Source organism: Pundamilia nyererei, unplaced genomic scaffold, assembly GCF_000239375.1.
Source record: "Pundamilia nyererei isolate P.nyererei 1_Seehausen unplaced genomic scaffold, PunNye1.0 scaffold00168, whole genome shotgun sequence".
Classification (NCBI taxonomy): domain Eukaryota; kingdom Metazoa; phylum Chordata; class Actinopteri; order Cichliformes; family Cichlidae; genus Pundamilia; species Pundamilia nyererei.
The window spans coordinates 667,755-676,930 of NW_005187569.1; positions in this window are offsets into that span (position 1 = coordinate 667,755).

The window sequence follows — 9,176 nt, forward strand, 5'->3', positions numbered from 1 at the left end:
AGATAAGATGGGGCCTGATTATTTAAGACCTTGTATGTGAGGAGCAGGATTTTGAATTCTATTCTGGATTTAACAGGAAGCCAATGAAGGGAAGCCAAAACAGGAGAAATATGCTCTCTCTTTCTACCCTAGAGATAACCCAATGGGGTACTGTCAAGAGGAAGATGAGAAACACAAACCTTTTGTAAAATGGTAGTATTTGAACAAACAAAACTCCTGTGCCATCGCCTGAACCTGAAGTCTCATTGTGAAGCCTCAAGTTTCATCCTTTGCCATGTTGGGATTCTGACCAGACATGAGTCATGAGGTAGGCCCACTCTAAAGGATACCCTAATTAGTCATCTTTAGTAACTCTAATGTGGACTGTAATATTGAGTGTAAATGAATATCATGTTGTCTTTAAGAAGAGTTGAAGTTGTTAAAGACAACATGAACCAGAACAGTGTTTTCTAAGGTCACAGAACAAGAGAGGGAAATGGTTGCTTTCCCAGGAGTTTTTTGTTTTTATTTATTTTGCAACCATAGCAGTGGAATCCTGTCGGACTTTAGAAAGGCAGTAAATTTGAAATCTAGTAGACCAAACAGCACTGTCTGCAACTGAAATCAAACAAATAATTTCCTCATTAAGTTGATGTGAAAAAGAGAACCTAAATAGAAGTACAGTACATTTCTTTGATTTTCTTTTTCAAAACATGCTATAAAGAAACTGTATTGACAACCAAGAGTTTAGCCCAGAGGTGATGCTGAAGCTGAGAGGTTCAGGGAGGGTTTTTTTTTTTTAACGCATTAATGATACATCCATCACAATGACCTGAGGACTTACTGTGCACCTCATTGCACCTCATTAAGTAAACTCAACCATGTTTTCTGTGGATGATGTGTGCTACAGTGGTGCCATGACAAGAACAGGGCATTTTTATGGGTAGCTTCAATGTGAAAGAAAAATAAAATAAATAAAAAAGTCATATGAGCCAACACACTACATAGATGCTAGCAGGTAAATTGACTGCTGCATTTAATGATTCAATTTCAAATGATCATAGTAGCACATGAAAATGTTTGCCAGAACACATTTTGGGCATATAGTAGATGTGGTGATATGGACATCTTTAACAGATTTGGATTTTTGTAATATTCTGTTTTTGTGGTTGCGCATGTTAACATCCTATCCAGACTTATGAAACTGGGACAACCTGTTATGTGTGTGAACCATTGTGTGCATACATCTTATCCAGATTTATGAACGTGATCAATTACAGCCAGGTTGTACAAAAAACAACAGTACAGCTTTTATTTACTATCTATGATACCCGCTAGTCAGCTGAAAAATAGCTAAAAGCTTAAAATATTTAATGTAAAATCACATTTTGTGTGTATAAGTGGCTGACTTTCTCCACAACAGTCAACTGATAGATATAACTATTATACTCACAGTGATGTCAGGTCATCTGCCATTGCTGAATTAATTCAGCTGTAACATATATATGTATACAGCAATGTGAAATATGTCCAATGCAAGCTTTTCTTGTGTTGGCAGCATGTCACTGGTGTCAGGGATGTTGGCTTTGATCCAGGGGCACAGCAGGTATCTCAGGTCCACAGACGGCCTCCCGCAAGAGGACCAATAAATCACCAGCTCTGACCTTTGCTGGCATCAGAAACCTCAGTGCCTCCAAATGCTAGAGATGAGAGCAAGATTGAGACTTGGAGAAGTGATGATGAACAGCAGATGGCTACGCTCACTACACACACACACTACTGCATGCCACTCAACTCTTTATCTAGCTATATGTCTCCCTCTCTGCATTTGGCCCTGTTAGGTTTACTAAACTGTTTTTCAAATGGATGCATTCAAAAGCTTTCCACCTATTTGGCATGCCCACATTAAAAACATTATAAGAGGAAAACTGTCCAGCAAAAATTAATCCAAGTCTTGATTTGAAAGGTAATAGCTTCCTGTGTATGAAACTGAAAAGTTTGTTAAGCAATTGGCTAAACTGTAATCTAACCCTACCCCTAAGAGGTTCATCCATGACCTGGTGGACACTAACAAGTTAAAGAATCGGGTAAATGTTATACCATAATACCATTTGATCTGTTTTGATTACCAGTTGAGCTACTATTTAATGTAGGCCAAAATATTTCTCAGAATGTAGGTGCACAATTAGGAAGCTGGGGATTCATTTGACTCACTGAAGTTGGAAATGCAGAGTGGCAACACCAAAGCCGATGCTACAAACCAAATTGGTGGTTAAGAATGTAAAGAGTAGTAAAACTATCACATTTTATAGTTATTTAAAGCAGTGACCATGGTTTTGCCACTTTAACACCCTGGTGAAGAAAGCACATCATTGCTTATACCATTTCAGACAATTAAAGACTTTAAACTCAGGGTGCTCATGAACTTCTACACTTGCACCATAGTGTGGGAGTATCACCACCTGGATGGGGACCTGCAGCTGATGAGACCAAAGTCCAACCTTCCCAATCAGCAGGACATTTACAAACAATGCCGATCTAGAGCCAGGAGGGTTCCAGGGGATTCCAGCACCCCAACAACAGTCTGTTCTCTGTCTGCCATCAGGGAGATATCACCGTCTGCTGGCTGCCAAGACAGAAAGAATGAGCTGGAGCTTTTACCCTCAGGCCATCAGAAACTGTGACTTAAGACCCCCCCACCCACTACTGAACTACTTAATTACTCACTCCTGGACTATGGTTGTACCACTAGTAACTGTAACTGTAGTAATGTTGTCTGTTATTACTTAAAAAAAGGAATGTTGATTACAATTCTTTTCTAACTGTATCTTCTTTTTAGTTGTGTATAGATCTGAAAATTGTTTTTAGAAAAATAATCTTCACTCATCCCAGCCTGAATGCTCGGTGCACACTCCTACGGCCAAAAATGTTCTTTCCAATGACCGCCATGAAACATATATTTTGCCCTTTTTTTTGCCACGCTTTGGATCCCATTCTCTGACATGTATTTGTTTCTTTCAGCGTAGCTCTCTAACTGGCCCCACTGCCCTCCCTGGCTCTCCCTCTCCACCGGTGGCAGAAGATTTCCATATGCGAGCTGTCATGGCCTGGCGGATGCATACTGTCAGGCGGGCGTGTCGTGCCCAGCATGGAGCTTGGCTGGGCAAGATGGAAGGTGAGCCAGCCAACCACACCACACGGCTGGTGGCCACATTAACCCGTACGTGTCAGAGTGTGCAACACTGACGAGAGGTTGTTGCTCTGGTGTTGCTACATACGTTTGCTGTCTAACACGTCCTTCTTTTCTCCAGCACACACACATAGATTAGAACCCCTGTGGTGCAGAGAGTGTATACATTTATCCTGCCAGTAAAAAAAAGGGGGGGGGGGCAACACGAGGTCTGGGGAATCAGTAAAGGGTAGAGAACAGAGAGAAGACTGGGAAGAACACAGAGGCTCTTTAAATAAACTCTGTATGGGTTGCATGTAAAGTGCTTTCCACATAGTTTCCAAAGTAAGGGCATCACAGTCAAGCCTGGAGTGTCTTTCTTTTATGTGTTTTGTTATTGTGCACTGAAAATGTGGTTTTAATAGATTTTCTCACTTGATATTTTGTGTAAGAAACAAAAAGAAGCAGAGAAAAGAAGTGGCAGCTAAGTAGAAAAATAATAAAGCAAGCTTTTGCTGAGCTCAGTTTCTTGCCCTGCAGTTTCCCCTTACCTGCTTTGATGTTCAGACCAATGATAAATGATTAATCGGGTAGCTATAAATATAATGACACTGATCAGACAATGATAAAACAGGAAGTCGAGCACTACAGGAAGAAATTAAGAGCAGATTAAATGTTGGAATGGATTAGAAAGTAAAAGCTTCTTTCTCTTTTTATGGGTTGTTCAGTGACTCCATCAGGGATGTTTTTGGAAGCAGGTTTCATTTTGCGTCAGCCCCCAAACATCTACCAGGATCCTAGGTTGACCCAACAAGCTTTAGGACTGAGTTTAGGATTTTGGTTTTAAGTTTATCCCTTTTTATTATTAAATTTATTCTTGTTTGGAATACCCAATGGAAAAGCCTTCAATAGAAACACAACATCTTGCACACTCAAAAAAAAAACTGTTGTTGGATGAACACAATTTAATCATGGCACCTTTTTCCACGTGATTTAACGAAGTACAATAACCCATTTTTGACTATGTTAAACCAACACATTTGGCATTTGGTGGCTTAATGTAATCAGATTACGTTGGATCAACGTAGTATACTTACATTGACTTGAAGTGATTTATTGAAGTATGTAAAGTGAAATTTGTTTTAATTCATTCTACACAAGTTAAAAACTTAGGAAAACACAATGAAATCTTATTGTTTGAACAACTACTTTGTTAATCAAGGCAATTACTGCTAGTCTTGCTTAATGAACCAATTTGGAGGTTGGTGATTTCATAGAGACAAACAATCATTTGCACTTATATTCATGGATAATTTAGAATCACCAATTAATCTAACTCTAGCTGTATAATTACACACAGCAAACCAGCCAGATTGTGGATTTGAACCCAGGCCCTTCTTGCTGTAAGGTAACAGCACTAACCATCACACCATCAAGCTGTCAATCCAGGTTTAACAAAAGTAGGAAAGCTATGATTAAAAGGCTTGATGCAGAATTTTCTCTACGTTTTTGTCCTTGACAGGTTAAACCACAATAAATAGCGATAGCATACATGTGGTGTGGGTGTAGTTGTCTGCCTCAAACAAAACCCAATCCAACCCTAAATGGATCACTGGTGACCTGGAGGTTGTTAAGAGCCAAACCCATTTGGTACAACCTGAAATCTTGTTTAAGTATATTTATTTTTAAAGTTTTTCATTTTTTGATCTCCTGTCAGAATTATTAACATGTGTTTTGTGTGTCATACATTTGATTCACAGGTTCAAGTCTAAGACATGATGGCCTATAAATAAAAGCCTATTTCTTGCTAGTAATTACCCCTAGCAGAGTGACGTGAATGTTTTTGCCCAGATGACAGCTTGTATTTACAGGAAATTCAATATGACATGAACTCTGCATCACTCTTGGCAAAACTGTCAAGCCACTGTTTATTAGGTGTAACTATTCCTAATCAATGCATATACGTAGGCTGATAATACATGGTGAAACCTGCCATTAGCTTATTTAGAACCAAGTGGCAGTTTCATTATATAAAATCAAGATTTCCTCACATTCCAGGTGCTATTTCTATAATTTAAAGTTATGAATAAGTAATGTGGTGCTATTAAATATATGCATTTGTTTTCACACTGCATTATTCACCAAACAAGTAAAAAAAATATTGTGTTAACTATAAGTACTGACCTTTCCATCACACCCTCCACCAGGCAGATCTGTCAAGATGGCATCTGAAAATAAAACAAGACAGAGAAAGCGAGAAATCAGAGAATGATGTTAATGCCACATGGAAGATTTGGAGCGGTGACTCATGACTAACTTCCCAACGACGATATCAACCAGCTGTCACCATGGCGCTGACCTTTACTGTGGCCCAGGGTGACCAGCGCTTTAGCGTCAATGTAAACCTGACCCCTGACATTTCCACGGCTCAGTGCCATCGTGAGGGAGTGAAGGGGGGCAGCAATCAGGAGAAATGGATGTGGTGTGTGCATGTGTGTTTCAGCAAGATGGATGAAGAGCATACAAAGTTCATTACCATCACACCTACAAAGAAACACTCAGCTCCACTGGTGTCTGAATTGTTAAGGTCATTCATATTTTTGATGTCCTTGTGATTTTGAGACACCACAGAGTCTGAAACTGACAAGCAGGGGAAGAGGATGAAAAATAATTTCTTCAAGTGTGTCTCCTCTCTGTAGAGGTCTGCCTGGAGCTGGGTTAATGAGGACATAATTGTTTGGTTTTTTTTTTTTTTTTTGAAACTCTTCTCCTATTAAAGAAGCTTCTAGGTTCTAAGGCATAAATATCATTATATCTACAGATAAGTACACATGTTTAAATGTACAGACACAGAAACATGCAGACATTCATTTGAACATACACACATCCATACTTGTAAATAGTTGTAAAGTATGGCCCAAAATAAAGCGGAAAGATTAATGGAAAACTAACCTATAAAAGTGTGTTTTCAGTAGCTGTTTAAAACAAATCACAGAATCAGCCAACCAGCCTTGAGGAAGGCTGTTCCAAAGTTGGAGCACCATAACCTCAAGAGCACAGTCACCTCTGGTTTTAAAATGAGAATGTGGCACATGTAGAGTTTTACGTGTTAATAACAGGATTTTAAAGTGGATTCTGAATTTTACTTAAAGCCAGTGAAACAACACAAGAATTGGTGTGATATATAAAGGCAACTAGTTTTTGTTAGCAGTCTTGCTGCTTGTTTTTTGCACCAACTGGACGACTGAGCAATGCAATACACCTCAAAAGTACAGCTGTGTATCATCTGCATAGCAATGGCAGAAAATCCCATCAAACCTTCAAGTAGATGGCCCGGGAATAACATTTCTAAAGAAAACAGAAAACAGGTCCAAGGATTGGTCCCTGGGTAAAAAAAACACATATGATTGGTACAGAGGAGGACATACAGTGGCTTACAAAAGTATTCGGCCCCCTTGAACTTTTCCACATTTTGTCACCCACTTTTCAGTTATTTATTTGTAAAAAATGTTTGGAATCATGTATGATTTTCGTTCCACTTCTCACGTGTGCACCACTTTGTACTGGTCTTTCACGTGGAATTCCAATAAGATTGATTCATGTTTGTGGCTGTAATGTGACAAAATGTGGAAAAGTTCAAGGGGGCTGAATACTTTTGCAAGCCACTGTACATTGGTTAATATGAATTCTGAGTATCTGTGTATATATGAAAGTATGAAAGCTATTTGAGAGCAGTACCATTGACGCCAACCCAGTTTTGAAATCTCTTGGTAGGAGTATGCTTAACATGGCTTAACATGTATCATTACCAGCCACCAAGACAGGTCTCACAACTGTTTCTTCTCGGGGAAAAGCAAAAGGTGCGCCAAGAAAACTGATCATAATAGAGCTTTATTAAATTAACATGAAAAAAGCTTCATCGGTTTCCAACAACCACAAGTTGAAATCTAATAACTCTGATCCAAACATGTTTGACAGCTGTATACGGATCAAAAACTTGGCCCAGGAAGATAAACTTAAATGCAGACAAAGAGCTAAGACTTTGTCACCAGGACTAAACTCATGCAAGTCCATATAAATATTCTGTGAACAACAGCAAACACAGTGAACTTGACTAACAGTGAAGCACTGGCTTTATTAAGCCTAGCTGCAGTTGCAGAAATATGGAACAGTGTAGACTCACCAGTGCATTGCTTGCATTTTCTCTCAACTTTGCTGCCTTGGGCATTGCCAACAAAGTTAAGCAGAGTAGAGCAAAAATAAAAGTGCATAAGCAGGAGAACAACTCTTCCATCCGTGCCAAACATAGCATACCATGACATTAGCTTTCCACCCGTTTGCACTCAGTATCTAAGTTAAACCCTGCATCTTCACATTGAAACCTATGACACACACCAACTGATCATGGTGCTACGTCAAATGCCAACTAGCCATTGTTTCTCTAAAGCTGCTAGAACTCTAGAACACCGATGGAGCGCTGACTAATACCAAGGGGAAATGTTATCTTGGTACAGTATGCTCCACCTGAAACCCCCTACAACAGGATAAAAACAGCAGTAAAGGTGAGATGATCTCTTGTTTCTCTTCCTAGTTTTCAAGTAGAAAATAGAAGTAAGGAAGTAGCCATCTATGGAGCAGATAATAAAGAGTGTGTGTGTGTGCATCCACATGTGCAAAAAAAAAAAAAATGTATATACCGCCTTAATGTTATTCAAGTTCTATATCTTCTTTTTTCATGTATTTAAGTTTTTACCCCCAATGCTTTAAGGCATTGTATTGATTTGCCCTTCTAAAAAATGGTTTCCTTATTGTTTGCAGCTCAGTTTTTTTTATACTGTTTTAAATGTGTGTGTGTATGTATATATATATACATACATATCATTTAAAACCAATTAATAGCTTTATTATTGCTGATGATGACTCAGATGATAATGACAGACAGTATTTTATCCAAATAGAAGCAAAATTTCCATGATGTTGACACTAATTGTTATGAAGATTATAATGATGGCATTTGATTGGATGATTAAAATTATACAAGAGTGGTGGTATTGATTGTGATGAGTGAAAAAAATGTTAGGGATGATGATGATGAGACTTGGAATGATTTTGATTACAATGATAATCATGATCTGATGATCGTGATAATCATTCTAATGAAATGATGATGACGCAGGATTTGTTTTATTTTGGAAATGAGAATTATGAATCTATAAGCCTGAGATCTCTAAGTCATCACAGGTGACAAAACTAACCTTAGACGGAATATTGGGAAAAACCAAATGGGCTTTTTAGAAAAAAGGAAAGTTATTTTTATATAAGCCAGAACCGTTGCTTTCCTTGGTTCATTATTAATAAAACTTGAAAAAGAAATGAATAAACAAAATTACTAAATATACACATTCTGTTTGCCAACAGTTAGACTTGGGGTTTTAACCAATTATGATTTCCTAGGAAAACATGATGGGGAAAACCGAGCGGACATGCCAGCAAGAGAAAAGTGAGGGAGTCAGAAAGGATAGAAGGAGAAAGAACATGAGGTGTAAAAGCAGCCAGAAAAAGAAAATGTAAGTGATATTAGTCCCAGGGATGGAGATAAAAGCTGTATTGCAAGAACCTAATGGTGGTCTTCACAAGAAGTACATGAATCACAGTCCTCGCCTGAAGTGAGAGAGAGACAGAAAGAGAAGGAGAGAGAGAGAGAAATACATATGCAGTTTAGTTAAGTGGAAAGACCTTTGAAGTAGTAGTTAGTGAGCTGGCAGCTTCGTCGTCCTTTGTCTGCCTAACACCTCTGACAAAAGTGACCAAAGAAAAGGAGCTAAAGTGAAAGAAAAATACTAATTAACAAATATTTAAAAAACAAACAGAAAAGAGATAGACAGTGTAAGCACACACTTCAAGTATTTACCGCTTTGATTTCATTCAGATGAATGTGTTTGGTGGGTTTTTGGTCACGGTTCTTCAAAGTATCCAGAATAACATCAAAATGTGGTATCTGCTGAGACACGGCCTCATGGCAGTGAAA